We start from the raw sequence: 19,263 nt of genomic DNA on the forward strand, positions 1-19,263 counted from the left end.
ACACACAGTGACAACAGTTACTGGCCAATTATTTGTAGAACTGGTGTGATAAACCAGTGGCCCCCCAATACCACAGATTGAAGCGGGGTGTTATATATCTTGTTCCACATATACTGTGCTTCTGTAGAGACTTTTGTAACAGGGTAATTTAAAAAATGACAGGCAGAGGAAGATGCAGGCCCTTAACCAGGGGTGGTAGGCAGTGGCGTCACTAGGGTTGGTGTCACCCGGTGCAGTAACTCACTGTGTCACCCCAACCCCTTTCAATAATGTTTTTTTTTTTTTTTTACTAATGTAACTTGTAAATCATAGCTCCCATATAACACTAAATGTCATGACAATAGCGACATTAATAACTAGGAGAATTAAAAAGACCTTTAAATTACAATATCATATGAAAATAATAAAACACAGCAGTCAGGTCCCCATGCATCTCTATGGGGAAAATGGATGGGAACGTACTGTCTGTCTGTTCTCATCCGATCCCATCCGATCCGATCCCCTGGACGGATGGAAAATAGGGTTTCCATCCGTCCAGATTTAATGGATCGGATTGGATGTCAGCGGACATAGAGATGCATGGGGTGACCGTTCAGATCCGCCCAAAAAAACTGACAGGCGGATCTGAACGTACCATCTGTGTGAAAGGGTTCTTACATATAAAGACCAAAGTGCATTTCCTTAGTGCAAATTCATTTTCGATTACGTCAAAGGACGCACCAGACTTGGTTGAGTTGCCAATGTGGTGCCTATATTTAAAAAGAGATCAAAGTCTTTACCAAGTAACTAACTATAGACCTGACAGTTTAACTTCTGTAGTCAGGAAGATACTGGAGAGTTTACTAAAAGACCACATAGATGAGTTTTTGCTGGAAAAAATATTATAAGCAACAGACAGCATGGATTCATGAAAGCTAGAAGTTGTCAAATAAACTTGATTTCTTTTTTTGAGGAGGTAAGTAAAACCTTGGACAGAGGGGTGGCTGTGGACATAGTATATTTAGATTTTGCAAATTTGTTTGACACGGTTCCCCACACACGATTATTTTGTAAGGTAAAGTCTAGAGTCTTGGAAAGATCAGTTTGTAAATGGATAGAAAACTGGCTAAAAGACATAATTCAGAGAGTAGTGGTTAATGACTCTTACTCTGAATATTCTAAGGTTATCAGTGGTATACCCCAAGTTTCAGTGTTGGGACCCTTACTTTTTAATATCTTTATAAAGGATATTGGGTCTGGAATTAAGAGTACCATTTCAGTCCTTGCAGATGACACCAAGCTTTGCAGTGGAATAACTTCCTTACAGGGTGTCTTAAACTTTCAAGCCAACCTCAATGCACTGTTTAATTGGCTGACTATGTGGCAAATGAGGTTTAATGTTGATAAATGTAAAGTTATGCACTTGGGGCAAAGAATATGCATGCATCATACATACTAGGGGGGGGGGGGGGGTACAACTGGGGGAATGCATAGTGGGGAAGGATCTGTGGGTTTTGATAGGTCATAAGCTTAATAATAGCATTCAATGCCAAGCTGCGTTTCCAAAGCAAGTCCCTTCTTGTATTAAGAGAGGTATGGACTCCAGAGAGAGAAATAATTTTGCCCCTGTACAAATCATTAGTAAGACCTCATCTGGAATATGCAGTTCCATTTTGGGCACCAGTTCTAAAAAAAGGATATTGGGAAACTAGAGAAATTGCAGAGAAGGATAACCAAACTGATAAGAGGCATGGAGGAGCTCAGCTATGAGGATAGATTGGAGGAACTGAATTTATTCTCTCTTGAGAAGAGGAGATTAAGGAGGAATATGATCAACATGTACAAATACATAAGGGGTCCATATCGTGAACTTGGTGTTGAGTTATTTACTTTAATGTCATCACAGAGGACAAGGGGTCACTCTTTATGTCTAGAGGAAAAGAAATGTCATCTCCAAATATGGAAAGGTTTCTTCACAGTAATAGCTGTGAAAATGTGGAATAGACTCCCTCCAGAGGTGGTTCTGGTCAGCTCAGTGGATTGCTTAAAACAAATCTTTGGATTCTCTCCTAAATAAACATAATATAACTGGGTATTCACATTTATAGGTAAAGTTGATCCAGGGAATAGCTGATTGCCTCTCAGGGGATCCGGAAGGAATTTTTTCCCTTGCTAAAGCAAATTGGATCATGCTTTGCTGGGGTTTTTGCCTTCCTCTGGATCAACTGTGTGGGTATATGATTCTGTATATGGGATTGTATGGTTGTTTTCTTTTTTTATTGGTTGAACTAGATGGACTTGTGTCTTTTTTCAGCCTGACTAACTATGTAACTATTGTTAATGGAGCATAGTGCCCTGGCTGAGGCAGTTATCATAAACCAGGGGGCCTCAGAGAGGTCAAAACTTCTTGGAGCACAAAAAGAGTACAACAATTATCATAGTCCAGAAGTACACATTTATCAGTCCTTAAAAAGGAACTGCAGTCTGCTCACCTAATTTATAATAAAAACATATTTACCATTCTGAATCTTCCCTCCAACCCCTTTTGCATATTATTTTATATATACTGTGATCCTGTACTTGCCAAATATGCTGCAGAAATCTCCCTCCCCTAAGTCTGGCTTCAACCATTTTAACTGTGGGCAGCTAAAGCTGTTGCCTGTTCACTTCCTGGATTTACACACACACACACACACACCACTGCTTGCCTGCACATTCCTCCTCTCTTGATGAATACTTATGGATCTGAAAAGCATGGGTTCAACCTCAAATGTAACTTTGTCTTTCGCTCATTGACGGACACAGCTCCTTATCTTCTTGACCGTTGGGTTATACTGCCCCTACAGGAGTAGGACACTAGGCAGGAAAAAACTTGATTACGCCTATGGGGCAGTCCCAGGAGGTATACTCCCACTCTCAGCTTTAGGCATTCAGTTTAGGCAGCATGTGGGCAGCATGTGGGTCTTTTCCAGCTTTGTGACACACACCAACCTGCCGCACATCTTTACCAAGGGGTGGAAAGAACCACATTTTTAGCCGGCTGCCTGTTGAATTTGATATATGGATACAGTGGTTTCCTTAAGTAATAAAGGAAGCCCACAAGCCTGGGTAAGAGGTGTTGCTCGCCCTATTAACCACCTCCTACCCAAGCCTATTCTGACACTTCGCTCCTACATGTAAAAATCTACTTTCTCTTTCGTTCACTGATGGACACAGCTCCATGTCTTCTACACCCCTGGGCTTATGCTGCTCTCTCTTTAGGAGTAGGAGTAGGCAGAAACCATTTTGGCTTCGTCCCTGAGGCAGCCCCAGGGGGTATACCATCACTTCCTGCTATAGGACTTCAATTTTTTCTGCCTAGTCAGAAGTAAGGACCTAGTTCCTTGCTGGGATCTCTGATCCTGGCAATTTTATTTCTTTTAAATGGAATTTTTTTCCTATCTTTGTTATTTTGTTCCTGTGAGAATCTACTATCAACTGCCGGATTGGGGCGACAAATCCAGATCCAGAGGGTCCCCCCAGTCTGGCCAGCAAGCGCGCAGGCCTCAGCTCCACGCTAGGTTGGCCGCAACATAGCCCCACTGGACGGGGGGCAGGCCTGCGAGTTAAACATCTTTTGCGAGGGCGCATACGACCTGGTCAGGCCTGGGCCAGGTCTAGCAGGCTTTACTGGTAAGTGAGACCAGGTGCAATTCCTTCATGTCCTTGCCAGAGCTATGGCTCATAGCAGGGAAGAGAAGGATCCAGAAATAGAGGAGGAGTGGAACACCGAGCACTGCATGATATATTCAACAATTTCAACACTTTGGCATGGAAGCACTTTATTTTGAGCAATATCAAAGAGTTTTCAATGGCTACGTGCTTGTCACTTCATTAACTTATATTATTTTAGCACGCAAGCACTTTTTTTCCTCTTTCTATTGAGGACTTTCACAGGTTACTTGCTTGCCCTAATACGTTGGACTATTATTTGCACATTAGATGTACAGTATCTCCCAAAAGTGAGTATACCCCTCACATTTTTGTAAATATTTTATTATATCTTTTCATGTGACAACACGAAAAATTACACATTCTACAATGTAAAGTAGTGAGTGTACAGCTTGTATAACAGTGTAAATTTGCTGTCCCCTCAGAATAACTCAACACACAGCTATTAATGTCTAAACAGCTGGCAACAAAAGTGAGTAAACCCCTAACTGAAACAGTCCAAATTGGGCCCAATTGGCCATTTTCCTTCCCCAGTGTCATGTGACTCCTTAGTGTTACAAGGTCTCAGGTGTGAATGGGGAACAGGTGTGTTAATTTGGTGTTATCGCTCTTACTCATACTGGTCACTGGAAGTTCAACATGGCACCTCATGACAAAGAACTCTCTGAGGATCTGAAAAAAAGAATTGTTTTTATAAAGATACATAAAGATGGCCTAAGCTATATAAAGATTGCCAAGACCCTGAAACTAAGCTGCAGCATGGTGGCCAAGACCATACTACGGTTTAACAGGACAGGTTCCTCGTCGACGGGTCAACCAAAGGAGTTGAGTGCACGTACTCAGCATCATATCCAGAGGTTGCCTTTGGAAAAATAGACTTATAAATGCTGCCAGCATTGCTGCAGAGGTTGAAGGGGGGGGGGGGGGTCAGCCTGTCAGTGCTCAGACCATACCAGACCATTGTCCCAGATGGAAGCCTCTTCTAAAGATGATGCACAAGAAAGCCTGCAAACAGTTTGCTGCGACAAGCAGACTAAGGACATGGATTACTGGAACCTGTGGTCTGATGAGACCAATATAAACTTATTTGGTTGAGATGGTGTCAAGCCTGTGTGGTGGCAATCAGGTGAGGAGTACAAAGACAAGTGTGTCTTGCCTACAGTCAAGCATGGTGGTGGGAGTGTCATGGTCTGGGGCTGCTGCACTGGGGAGCTACAAGTCTTTGAGGAAACCATGAATGCCAACATGTACTATGACATAACGAAGCAGAGCATGATCCCCTCCCTTCGGAGACTGGGTCGCAGGGCAGTATTTCAACATGATAATGACCCCAAACAGACCTCCAAGATGACCACTGCCTTGATAAAGAAGCTGAAGGTAAAGGTGATGGACTGGCCATGCATGTCTCCAGACCTAAATACTATTGAGCATCTGTGGGGCATCCTCAAACGGAAGGTGAAGGAGAGCAAGGTCTCTAACATCCACCAGCTCCATGATGTCTTCATAGAGGAGTGAAAGAGGACTCCAGTGGCAACCTGTGAAGCTCTCGTAAACTCCATGCCCAAGAGGGTTAAGGCAATGCTGGAAAATAATGGTGGCCACACAACATTTTGACATTTGGGCCCAATTTGAACATTTTCACTTAAAGGTGTATTCGATTTAGTTGCCAGTGGTTTAGATATTAATGTATGTGTGTTGAGTTATTTTAAGGGGACAGCAAATTTACACTGTTATACAAGCTGTACACTCACTACCGTATATACTCGAGTATAAGCCGAGTTTTTCAGCACATTTTTTTGTGCTGAAAACGTCCCCCTCGGCTTATACTCGAGTCAAGGAAAAAAATGTCCTCTCCGACGGGTTTAAGGTTTAAAAATGGCGCCGCCCGTCGCATACATGTTACCGCGCACGCGCCGCCGCCGCTCGTGTAATTTCGGCTATTCCCGGCGCCGCTCGGGAGAGGCCGGGAATAGCCGAAAGTATACGAGCGGCGGCGGCGCGTGCGCAATGACGTGTCGGCCCTGGGCGGCGCCATTTTTAAAATGAAGGCGCCTCTGGAACAGGTAAGTGAAACAGCTTCACTACCTGCCATGGGCTGCGGGCACACTACGAGGGATGCAGTGCTGCGGGCATGGTCCACATGTACCATGCCCACAGCACTGCATCTCCTGTAGTATGCCCACAACCCCGGATCCTCTAGTACCATGCCAGTACCCTGCAATCTCCTGCACCATGCCAGTACCCTGCAATCTCCTGCACCATGCCAGTACCCTGCAATCTCCTGCACCATGCCAGTACCCTGCAATCTCCTGCACCATGCCAGTACCCTGCATTCTCCTGCACCATGCCAGTACCCTGCATTCTCCTGCACCATGCCAGTACCCTGCATTCTCCTGCACCATGCCAGTACCCTGCATTCTCCTGCACCATGCCAGTCACCCTGCATTCTCCTGCACCATGCCAGTACCCTGCATTCTCCTGCACCATGCCAGTACCCTGCATTCTCCTGCACCATGCCAGTACCCTGCATTCTCCTGCACCATGCCAGTCACCCTGCATTCTCCTGCACCATGCCAGTACCCTGCATTCTCCTGCACCATGCCAGTACCCTGCATTCTCCTGCACCATGCCAGTACCCTGCAATCTCCTGCACCATGCCAGTACCCTGCATTCTCCTGCACCATGCCAGTACCCTGCATTCTCCTGCACCATGCCAGTACCCTGCATTCTCCTGCACCATGCCAGTACCCTGCATTCTCCTGCACCATGCCAGTACCCTGCATTCTCCTGTACCATGCCAGTACCCTGCATTCTCCTGCACCATGCCAGTCACCCTGCATTCTCCTGCACCATGCCCGCCGCCCTGCATTCTCACCCTAGGCTTATACTCGAGTCAACGATTTTTCCCATCTTTTTGTGGTAAAAGTAGGGGTCTCGGCTTATACTCGGGTCGGCTTATACTCGAGTATATACGGTACTTTACATTGTAGCAAAGTGTCATTTCTTCAGTGTTGTCACATGAAAAGATATAATAAAATATTTATTATATGAGGGATGTACTCACTTCTGTGAGATACTGTATATGTTTTTTGCACTAAATGTATTTATATTAAGTGGATTTACCATATTTGTTCATGCCTTTAGCACTTTAGGCACATTTGGTGTATTTTGTATCCATTTCATAAGGTTTCGTTATTGATTTTGGGTTTGCGCTGTGGTTCCTAATTTTACAACGAGATTAGGAAGCCCACCTTGGATCTGTCAGAGGAAAACACCTGAGGAACCATCTCAAAATAAATGCCCACTTGGTTTAGAAAGCCAAAACACTGACTCGGTTCACCCCCATAGCGCTGGGGGAGGGGGGCTGAACCAGTCTTCCCTCTGGTAACAGTGACTAGAGCTGCAGCAGTAGGAGCAGGATTGGCAACAGGAGATGCAGCAGGAGGGACCACCGGCCTAGCAGCACCAGGAGCAAGGTGTGCTGTGTGTTAAAGCAACGTCTGCAATGCTTGAGCGAAGTGCCCTAATAGGTGATCTTGTTGATCGTGCCTGGTAACCGGCATGGGGAGCGTAGGAGCACCTGCATCATCAGGATTCATGGCCCTTGTGTACAGTCAGGGTGCCAGGAAACCAGACCACCTGAAGATGCAAGTAAAATAAAGCAGTTTATTAGGGCAACAACAATAAACAAACAGCAAGAGTGAGGAGCGAAATCAGGAACAGCTGGGGTGAAGTCTAGAAGCGAGTAGTCATCCAAGCCGGGATCAAGTCTAGAGTCGAGTCGAGTCCAGTAGCGGGTTTTCTGCCGATGCCGGATCGTCTGCCGATGCAGGATCAAGAGCCAGGAATGTTGCCAGCCAAGCTAGGTCATGCACGGAGGAACACAGAGAACAGAAGACTGCTAGCATCCACCTTGGAGCACAAACACAAGGGCAAGGACTGCAAGCTATCAGGTGATATATATAGTCAGGTGTGCAACATCAAAATTTATAAGAGACAGCAGTCTGCACATGTCCAAGATGGCTGCCAACAGGAAGGCAAGGTAAGACCTTGACAGTGTCTTCCACTGGAAAAACTCCAGAAATTGCAGGAGGCAATCCAGCTTCTGTTGTCTAGCAGACGGTCATCCCTCCGGGCTTGCATGGGGGTGCTGTGCCTGATGGTGTCTGCCTTTGAGGAGGTTCTGTTTGCACAGTTCCACACAAGATCTTTGCAAAGAGAGATCCTGGCTAAATGGGACAAGAATCCTCAGTCTCTAGACAATCTGATCTTGTTGAGCCGGGGTACGAGAGGGTTCTTGATCTGGTGCCTTTGTTCTCTGGCCCTATGACAGGGAAAATCCTTTTCCCCCTGTACTGGACGGTTGCCACCATTGATGCCAGCTTGTCCTGGTAGGTAGGTGTCCTCGGCAAAGATTGTGCTCAGGGGTCTGGATTCTTACAAAGTCCAGACTGCTGATCAATGTACTGGAACTCCGAATGATCAGACTTTGTCTGGATCATTGGACAGTTCGCCTTCAGGGGTGTCCGGTACGCATTCAATCAGACAATGCCACGGCTGTGGCCTATGTCAATTACCAAGGGGGCACAAGAAGTGCCCTGGCGGCTCAGGAGGTAGGCGGTATTCTAAGGTGGGCAGAACGATTCGTTCCAGCCCTCTCTGCTGTACACATTCCAGGGGTGGAAAATTGGCAAGCGGATTATCTCAGTCGACAGGCATTGGGGGAATGGTCGCTTCATACGGAGGTGTTTCATCAGTTTTGCCTCCAGTAGGGTACTCTCGAGGTGGACCTGTTGGCCCTTTGCCTCAACAGAAAGGTACAGAGGTTTGTGGCACGGTCTCTAGCCGATGCCACCGACGCCTTAGTGGCTTCCTGGAGCCAGTATTGTCTAATTTACGCCTTTCCCCCTCTCAAACTTCTGCCAAGACTCCTGGGCAGGATCAAAGCAGAAGGGATTACAGTCATTCTAGTGGCGCAAGACTGGCCTCGCCGGTCTTGGTACACCGATCTGGTGCGGCTGGTCACCGATGCTCCTTGGAGACTTCCTCTCAGGGATGATCTGCTGTCCCAAGGGCCAATCTCCCATCCTGCTTTACGGTCACTGACTTTAACGGCTAAGCTGTTGAAAGTCAGGCGCTGAAGGATAGAGGTTTGTCTGAATCAGTGATTCCTACGCTGTTAAAGGCTAGAAAATTGACCTCGTCTTAGCGGTTTTCTTTCAACATCCATTGGCCACTCATTCCTTGGTCCGCACCTTTATCCAGGGAGTTTGACACTCCAGTGCAGTCTCCATTGCTGCCATGGGAACTCAATTTGGTGCTGTCTGTTCTTTAGAAGCCTCCCTTTGAAAGTCTTCGGGAGGTTGTTCTGCTTACGTTGTCCCAGAAGGTGGCCTTTTTTGTTGCTATTACTTCTGCGTGCAGGGTGTCGGAGCTGGCAGCATTGTCTTGTCGTTCACCTTACCTGGTGGTTCACAGAGATAAGGTGGTTCTTCATCCCTGTCCGTCGTTCCTTCCAAAGGTAGTCTCTGATTTCCATTTGGATGAAGACATTGTGTTGCCTTCCCTATGTCTCAGGCCTAAATATCCTAAGGAAAATGTCTTGCATTCCATGGATGTGGTTCGGGCAATCAGGGTGTACCTGGCAGCTTCAGAGTCTTTTCGGAAGTCAGACTCACTATTTATACTCACGGATGGCCCTTGAAAAGGGTTGGCTGCTTTTGCTGCGACCATTTCCAGATGGATCAGACAGACGGTGATTTAGGCCTAATCAATTAAGGGTCAGGTTCCTCCTTTCCCTGTTAAGGCACTCTCTACTCAGGCGCTTAGTGCCTCCTGGGCCTTTACGTCATCAGGCGTCAGTGCTGCAGGTTTGCAAGGCAGCCACCTTGTCGTCTGTGCACACTTTAAAGTTTTATAAGGTGGCTGTCTTGGCATCTGCTGATGCTTCCTTTGGCCGCAAGGATTTGCAGGCTGCTGTTTAGAGGACCTGGTCCTCTTTGAGGGTGTGTTGTTTTTTTCATGTGAGCTCCTGTTGTTAATGGTTGAGCTCCATTTTATCTGGTTGGCTACGGTTTAGCCTTGGGAATTTTTTCTTGCTGTTCCCACCCCTCATGTTTGACACTGCTTTGGGACATCCAAAGATAAGGAAGATAAGGAGTTGTGTCCATCAACGAACTAAAGAGAAAATGGGATTGTTTACATACCGTAAAAACTGGATTTTTGTCTTACTGTAAAATCCTTTTCTCTGATGTTCATTGACAGACACAGCTCCATATCTTCTTTGACCATTGGGTTATACTGCTCTTCCCAGGAGTAGGACACTAGGCCAAAAAGAGTTAAAAGAGTTTGAATACACCCATAGGACAGTCCCAGGGGATATAGTCCCACTTCCTGCTCTAGCTCTTCAGTTTTGTAACAAGCAGTGTCAGAAGAACATAACCCTCCACTCATTAGAAGGGTGGGTGCTGTGTCTGTCAATGAACATCAGAGAAAAAGATTTTACAGTAAGACCAAAATCCAGTGTTTTCTTTCATTCATTGACATACACAGCTCCATATCTTCTTTGACCTGTGGGGCGTTCCAAAGCAGTGTCAACATGAGGGGTGGGAAGAACACCGCTTCCAATAAACACACTTCCCAAAGGCTAAACATAGCCAACCAGGTAAAACAGGCGCTCAACCAGGAACAACTGAAGCTCACCTGACAAAAAAGTACACCCTCAAAGAAGACTTATCCTCTCCAATAGCTGCCTGCAAATTCTTGCGGCCAGAGGAAGCATCTGCAGATGCCAGCACAACCACCTTATAAAATTTTGTGAAAGTGTGCACAGATGAACAGGTGGCCACTTTGCAAACCTGCACCATTGACGCCTGATGATGGAAGGCACAAGAGGCACTAAGCGCCCATGTAGAATGCGCCTTAACAAGGAAAGGAGGATTGCAAACAAAAAGAGAGGTTTGGGACTTTATATGAGGCATCGCCTAATTAAGGCTAGATGCCTCCATCCCTGGTCATCAATGACAAATGGGGGAGGGGAATGTAGGTTAAAAGTACATAGGACAATCGGCATGTATGTATAACATATGGTAAAAACAGGTAAAGTGTGGACGAATCCATAACACGATAATATAGTACAAAAGCCGAAGGCCTAGCAGCCCTAGCACTAAGGGAACACAAAAAGGAGGGGGAACAAGTGGGACTTTATATGAAGTGCATAATGGTTGGGGTGTATAACATGGCTTAAGTAGGTGAACAGATGGGTGAACAACCAGATAGCAAAAAGAACAACAGTTTAATGATAATTGTCATCATTCGTACAGATATTCACAGGAGGCATAGGTACATGTATATAATATTGGGTACAGTAATACAATTGAAACAGCATAAATGTAACATCATAAAAATCATAAAAAACTTATAAGGCCTAAACAGATGAAGCCATGGCTAAAAATGGGCATATCAAGCCTTATCGGTATTGTGTATGTTGAGAAATAAAAGGAATGCATAGTAACAGGCTCTACGCGTTTCGTGGAGTAAATTCCACTTCTTCAGGAGAAAATGCATCCCATGTCACTGCAAAGAGAGAAGAAAAATCCCCCTTATAGACAGTAATATAATAGACATGGTAACAAGTATAGAAACATAGATAAGGGAGGAATATATCAACCCAACTTTAACCTAGCTTCACCCGTTGTACTTACAGCTTAATGATGAGGTAAATCTATAATGGATGGGCAACAGTCCAGAAAGGGAAGAACGTCTAACCGGGAGCTGTGGGAACCCGGTCTGTAGCCAGCAGGACCACGGGTCTGGAAAGAAGCGAAGACGCCCTCTCCCACCCCAGATATGGGTGAGAGCGTCCCTTCAGACAGAAAAAAAGGTTTGTCTGCAGGTCTGGAAGGACCCGCTCTCGGCATACCAGACCAGGTCCTCATGGAACCTCTAGAGTAGGTCTTTCCAGGGAGGTTCCGAACAGGCCTTCTGGAAAGGCTTGTTCCGCAGACCATCATTTTAGCCATATCATGCGCCGAAGGATCATTGCTGTCATGGACAGCCCAGAGACAGGGACACCATGCTATTGGGAACACCGGCCTAAGGACCAAACAGGCCACAGAATACATGTGGCCGACCAAAGTCTCAGCTCTCCTGTCAGAAGTATCTTTTAAAACCGGAGACTCCTCCACGGAAATTAGGGTGGATTTATTCAGCCTGGAGACCTAAAAGTCCACCACAGGTGGGAATGCCCATGTACTCAACAGAGACTCCTCAAGGGATACCATCTATTGAAACACTTAGACATATTGCGTTTAGAACAACTCCACTGAGTAGGTGGGAAAAAGGAAATACCTTTGCCGCTTTAGAGGCTCTACGGGCCCCAAGGGGACTGGTGCCTCTAATGCAGCAGCAGCTGCATCCCCCATGTTTAAAGTTTCCTTCACTGATACAATCAGTTCATCCACCAGCGCCTTTGCATGCGCATGTGCAGCTCACCATCAGAGCACCCGAAGTGCGTGGATGCAGACCCAGTGGAGTCGCTATATGCTAAGCTCACCCTGAAAACATAACAAGCAGGGGAGGTCGCCGACCACAGTACCGCAAGGAGACGCTGGCTAAAGGTCCACAAAACTCCCTCTGTGGAGTTGGTTTTCTTCAGACACTGCTTGTAACAATAATGAATGCCTATAGCTGAAAGTGGGAGTACACCCCCTGGGACTGCCCCATAAGCTTAGTCAAGTTTTTCCTGTCTAGTGTCCTACTCCTGTAGGGGGCAGTATAACTCAACTGTCAAGAAGATAAGGAGCTATGTCCATCAATGAACATCAGAGAAATGGATTTTACAGTAAGTAAAAAATTTAATTTTTTCAATACTTTTGTGAGAAGACAATCTTTTTTTTTTTAACCTTAATTAAGGTTAATAACCTTTCTGCATGTGGTTTCACAATAGAGGAAATTAAGAAATCAAGTGTTTGCCAACCTAGTATGTGCTACTACAAGCCATTTCCAAGTAGGTACCGGCACATAATGAATAATTGCCCTAATGATATCTCCTAGAGATATTATCAGTATTACAGGAACATACTATTCCTTGAAAAGCTGGCTGAACTTTGTCATTAAAGCAACCCTGTCATTGAAAAATGCATTTAAACAAATAGGACCTGCGAAGGAAGAGACTTTATGCTGCCCTTGTCCCTTTGTGAAAGATTTGTTCTGCTGCAGAAATGTCCTGTAGGGATGTAGCAACCAAGGGGCATGGTGGGGAATGCAGCTGGAAATATTATTTTTTGTTCTTTCAGGTCCGGTTCACACTGATGCGATGCGGGAAGGCTGCGAATCCGCAGCCTGTTCCCGCATCGCACACGCACCCCCGGCAGTTCACACTGCCATATGCGATACGCTGGGGGTGTCAATGTAATCTTAACGACACCCCCAGTTTGATCGCATATCGCAGTGCGATCGTGCAGTTCACCCAGGATCGGATCGCACAAGTGTGAACCGCTGTGTGATCCGATCCTGATGCGGCTTCCAAAAAGGGTCCCTGTGCGTGTTTGCTGCGGCTGCGGTGCGAATTTAGCCATACAAAGTGTATGGCTAAACTCGCACCGCACAGCCGATTGCATGTAATGAAGGAGCAGTGCGCTCCGACATTACATGCGAACCCGGCACTCGCACAAGTGTGAACCGGGGCTCAATGGCAGGGTCAATTAAATTAAAAGGATACGTTGGTTATTACCTTGTGAGCTGCTATGCTACCCAAAAAAAAAAACAAAAAAAACACTACAATAAAAATGTGTGAAATAATTCTATGAAAGTTGCTTGCACCCTTCACACTCCCATATGTATATGTATATACTTAAAACAACATAATAGTGCTGTGCTTTCTGCAAACTTCTGTATTTATCAAATGTCCAATATTATCAATAATTGTGAATAAATCAAATGTCCAATATCAACAATTTCTTCAGTTATCCTTGCTTTTTGACATATCGACATCCTTTAAAGCATACACCCATCCGTGCTTGTAACTATTAACTGTGCCACCTTCACCAGATGTGCTCTCACCTGGAGCCCATGACCTTACAATAAATGTAGGATCATAAAGCGCTTGTGTCCCCCTTATGTGGATTCTGTTGTTCCAGGTGTTCCTGCTTCTAGTCCAGTCCTCAATGTAGTAATATCATATACTATCACAGGCACTCTCCAGCTCTCTCCTCCTCTAAGCAACATACAGGGAAAAAAAATTGCCAAAGTAGTGCTTTGTCTCATTACCTACTGCAGAAATACACTCACTTTTAGAAGATCAATTAAAGGGTCAATAAAATATAAAATAAATTGTACTGCCATCCGCAGTTTTTTCTTGTAGTTAAGAAAGTTAAACAGACCTCTCTGCCATTGAAGTAAAACCTGAGGCAAAAAGTAGGAAAAGGTTAAAACCACTGTAGAGTTTTAATTGTTATCTGTGTCTCCTCGGAAAATCTATTAATATTATTTGTCCTGGTGACCAATGACCACGGTGATTGGGGGAGAAAGTGGTGATAAACACAAATTTGTAAATTTTCTGAGGCAAAATACCTGTTCTGGTGATACAAAATCAGAGTACAGAGAAAGTAGGGGTTTTGCGGCCAGTAAGAAGAAGGAAAACCAAGAAATCAACCACTTAAAATTAAACTATTTATTAAGGTATATTAAAGAATACAGTGTATAAATGAGGGATACGTAGACAAGAAAAATAAATCCCTCATATATTCACCAACAACATATTAAAAAACAGCAGCACAGAAATATATCCCTAATGTGGGAACAATACATGCTTCAAGCTGGACACACGGAGAGCCATCACCCCCAAAGGTTACCCCGATGGTCATGAATGGATATCATGACCTTGAATAGCATTTAATTTTAACCATTCAGTATCCTGCCTCCATACTCCCTCTTGGATTATACTGAAGTATATTTTTGCTCCGTGTGGTTTGTCCTCTGCCCCCTAACAAGGTGGACCCTAAATATGTGCTGGATGATTACGTCCTAGGGCGAAAAACGGACTTAAAAATTAAGGAGCCATATTACGGTGTTCCTTCGGGTTTTTGAGTCGGGAAGAGGTTGAAACCTATACAGAGGTATACACTCTAGGGATCGCTACTACAACACGGGGGCTCTACATCATTTGACGAATGAATACAGATATTGGGCTATACCTTCAGCCTTTTACATTCTACCATAGGGACTTGGTTTTCCTGCCTGCATTCAATACTCCCACACACAGCAAGAAATATATCGGTATTGCTCGGTCTCTCTGGCCCTGACGAATTCTGATGCGAAACGCGTTGGCTCATTGGGACCTTCAAACCGAATAACAACAAAGACTTCTTGCATCAACACCAGCTTGAAGCATGTATTGTTCCCACATTAGGGATATATTTCTGTGCTGCTGTTTTTAATATATTGTTGGTGAATATATGAGGGATTTCTTTTTCTTGTCTACGTATCCCTCATTTATACACTGTATTATTTTATATACCTTAACCACTTGCCTACAGTGCACTTTCACCCCCTTCCTGCCCAGACCGATTTTCAGCTTTCAGCGCTCTCACACTTTGACTGAGAATTACTCAGTAATGCAACACTGTACCCATACAAAAATTGTGTCCTTTTTTTCACACAAATAGAGCTTTCTTTTGATGGTATTTGATCAATACTGGGTTTTTTATTTTTTGTGCTATAAATAAAAAAAGACTGAAAATATCGTGAAAAAATGCATTTTTCTTTGTTTCTGTCATAAAATTTTGCAAATTAGTAATTTTTCTTCACAAATTTTGGCCAAAATTTATACTGCTACTTATCTTTGGTAAAAAAAACCCAAATAAGTGTATATTATTTGGTCTTTGTGAAAGTTATAGAGTCCACAAGCTATGGTGCGAATCATTGAAAATTGATCACACTTGATCACACCTGATGTACTGAAGGCCTATCTCATTTCTTGAGACAATAAAAGGTCAGGAAAGTACAAATACCCCCCGAATGACCCCTTTTTGGAAAGTAGACATTCCAAGGTATTTAATAAGGGGCATGATGAGTTTTTTGAAGTTGTAATTTTTTCCCACAATGCTTTGCAAAATGAAGATTTATTTTTTTTTATTTTTTTTTTTTTTACAAATTGCCGTATTAACAGGTTATTTCTCTCACACAGCACATGTATACTTGCAACTACACCCCAAAACACATTCTACTACTCCTCCTGAGTATGGCGATACCACATGTGTGAGACTTTTTCACAGCCTGGCCACATACAGAGGCCTAACATCCAAGTAGCAGCGTCCGGCATTCTAGGAGCACAAATTACACATATCATTTCCTGACAACCTATCGCACTTTTGAAGGCCCTGGAGCACCAGGACAATGGAAACCCCCATAAAATGACCCAATTTTGGAAAGCAAACAGCCCAACGTATAATTTTTGAGGCATAATGAGTCTTTTGAATATGTCATTTTTTTCCACAAGTTTTTGGAAAATGTGGAAAGAAAATGAAAACACATATTTTTTAAACAAAGCTGTCCATTTATGCAATATTTCTAACACATCGCATGTACATAGCAAAACTTGCACCCCAAAATACATTCTGCTATTCCTCCTGAGTATGGCGATACCACATGTGTAACACTTTTTCACAGCCTGGCCACATACATAGGCCTCACATCCAAGTAGCGCTTTACACAAAGTTGTCCATTTATCCACTTTAAGACTGGGCCTATTTTTGACACTTGGTGTTTACAAGCTAAAATCATTTTTTTTGCTAGAAAACTACTTTGAACCCCCAAACATTATATATTTTTTTTTAGCAGAGACCCTAGAGAATAAAATGGAGATCGTTGCAATATTTTTTATCACACCATATTTGCGCAGCAGTCTTCCAAATGCGATTTTTTTGAAAAAAATTCACTTTTTTGAACTAAAAAATAAGAAAACAGAAAATTTAGCCCAATTTTTTTCCATAATGTGAAAGATAATGTTACGCCGAGTAATTAGATACCGAACATGTCATGCTTCAAAATTGCGCATGCTCACAGAATGGTGCCAAACATTGGTACTTAAAAATCCCCATAGGCAACATTTTAAAAATTTCTGCAGGTTACTAGCTTAGAGTTACAGAGGGGGTCTAGGGCTCAAATTATTGCACTCGCTCTAACGATCGCGGCGATACCTCACATGTATGGTTTTAACACCGTTTACATATGTGGGCAGGACTTGCGTATGCGTTTGCTTCTGCGCGCGAGCTAACGGGGACAGGGTGCTTTAATTTTTTTTTTTTTTTTTTTTTCCTATTTATTTTATTTATTATTTTTCTATTTTTACACAGTTTAAAAAAAAAAAATGTTTTGATCATTTTTATTCCTATTACAAGGAATGTAAACATCCCTTGTAATAGAAATAGGCATGACAGGTCCTCTTTATTGTGAGATCTGGGGTCAAAAAGACCTCACACCTCACAACTACACTAAAAAAGAAAAAAAAAAAAAAATTGTTGAAAGAGGAAAAAAAAAAAGCAAAAAAAAAAAAGCGGCCCTTTAAACCGGTTGCTAGGCAACGTCTTTTGACGTAGCTCCGGTCCTCCAAGACCATAGAGTTGAATGAGGGCCATTTTGCCCTCACTCGACTTCCTGTCTCTGAGGATCCGGGACCGGATAGTTTTCCCCGCTGCCGGCGGGTCCGGTAAGCTGGGAAAACGTCTGGGACGTGGCAGGAGGGGGGGGGGGCACCTCTTCCCCTGCACCGTAAGGGTAATTCCGCGGCGAATCCGCCACTGGGACCACCCTTATCTGAAAGCCGACCGCCCGCCGTTTCAAAAAATACCGGGGTTATGGGGGCTATCTGCTGCCATAACCCCAGTATTTAGCTTTTAATGGCCGACGCATATAGTCGTTAGGCGGTCAGTAAGTGATTGCATGTATATAGCAAACAGGTGACGATGACTGAAGGGGTGACAGGTGACGATGACTGATGGGGTGACAGGTGACAATGACTGATGGGGTGACAGGTGACGATGACTGATGGGGTGACAGGTGACGATGACTGATGGGGTGACAGGTGACGATGATTGATGAGGTGACAGGGGATGATGATTGATGAGGTGACAGGTGACGATGATTGATGGGGTGACAGGTGACGATGATTGATGGGGTGACAGATGACAATCACTGACGGGGTGACATGTGACGATGATTGATGGGGTGACAAGTGACGATCACTGATGGGGTGTCAAGTGACGATGACTGATGGGGTGAAAGGTGACGATGACTGATGGGGTGACAGGTGACGGTGATTGATGGGGTGACAGGTGACGGGCGATGGTCACTGATGGGTGACAGGTGACGGGCGATGGTGCACGGCGGTACTGATGGCAGTCTTTGGTGACCGGTGAACTTTAGGCTACGTTCACATGTGAGCGTAGCGATCACGGGCAGAATCACTGTGATTCTGCCCGTGATCCAGAAATCATTGCAAATCGCTGGACGCCTGTGCGTTGCCCGTGATTTGCAATAGCACCCCAAACGCTGTGCGATGTTGCTGCGATTTCCGCCTGCCGAATCGCGGTAACATCGCGCAAACAACGCATGACGCTCCAAAGAAACTCTTGTACCTTTTTTGGGCGTCATGCGATGTTTGCGCGATGTTACCGCGATTCGGCAGGCGGAAATCGCAGCAACATCGCACAGCGTTTGGGGTGCTATTGCAAATCAGGGGCAACGCACAGGCGTCCCGCGATTTGCAATGATTTCCGGATCGCGGGCAGAATCGCTGTGATTCTGCCTGCGATCGCTACGCTCACATGTGAACGTTATGGGTGTCAATTTCTGGGCACTGATGAGGTGACTGTTGGGTGACAGGTGACATTGGGGGGGGACTGAGGACTGTGTGGGGACCTTTTATTTGTGTGATTTTACTGTGCTTTTACATTTTACAGGTACACAGAGCAGTAACTCAGTGTTTCTAGCTCTGCTCCCCTCATACTGGAAACTGTATGAGGAGAGAAGAGCTAGTAACACTGAGTTACTGCTCTTTGTTTACATTTTGTGATCGGCTGTGAATGGATTCACAGCCGATCACATAGTAAACAGTCACTGTCAGTGACTGTTTACTACCGCCGGTGACAGCTGTGTTCCTACGGAACACAGTGCCACCGACATGACCGCGCTGCGCGCTCCCGATCGCGCATGCGCGGTCATCTTGTGGGCGCCTTCATTGTGATCGGCTGTGTCATTGGAACACAGCCGATCACGTGGGAAACAGCCACGCCCATTGGCTGTTTCCCCCCTGCCGGTGACGGGGGGTGTCCCGGGGACACCCCGACACCGGCAGTGCAGGGCGGCGCGCACGCGATCGCGCGCCTGCCCTGCTTAAAGTGCCGCCGTCATATGACGGCGGCCCAGGATAATGGTCGCACCGCTCCGCCGTCATATGACGGCGGGCGGGCGGCAAGCGGTTAATAAATTGTTTACATTTTAAGTGGTTGATTTCTTGGTTTTCCTTCTCCTTACTGGCCACAAAACCCCTACTTTCTCTGTACTCTGATTTTG

This window comes from Pelophylax lessonae, assembly GCF_965119305.1.
Source record: "Pelophylax lessonae genome assembly, chromosome: 8".
In the NCBI taxonomy this organism is placed as follows: domain Eukaryota; kingdom Metazoa; phylum Chordata; class Amphibia; order Anura; family Ranidae; genus Pelophylax; species Pelophylax lessonae.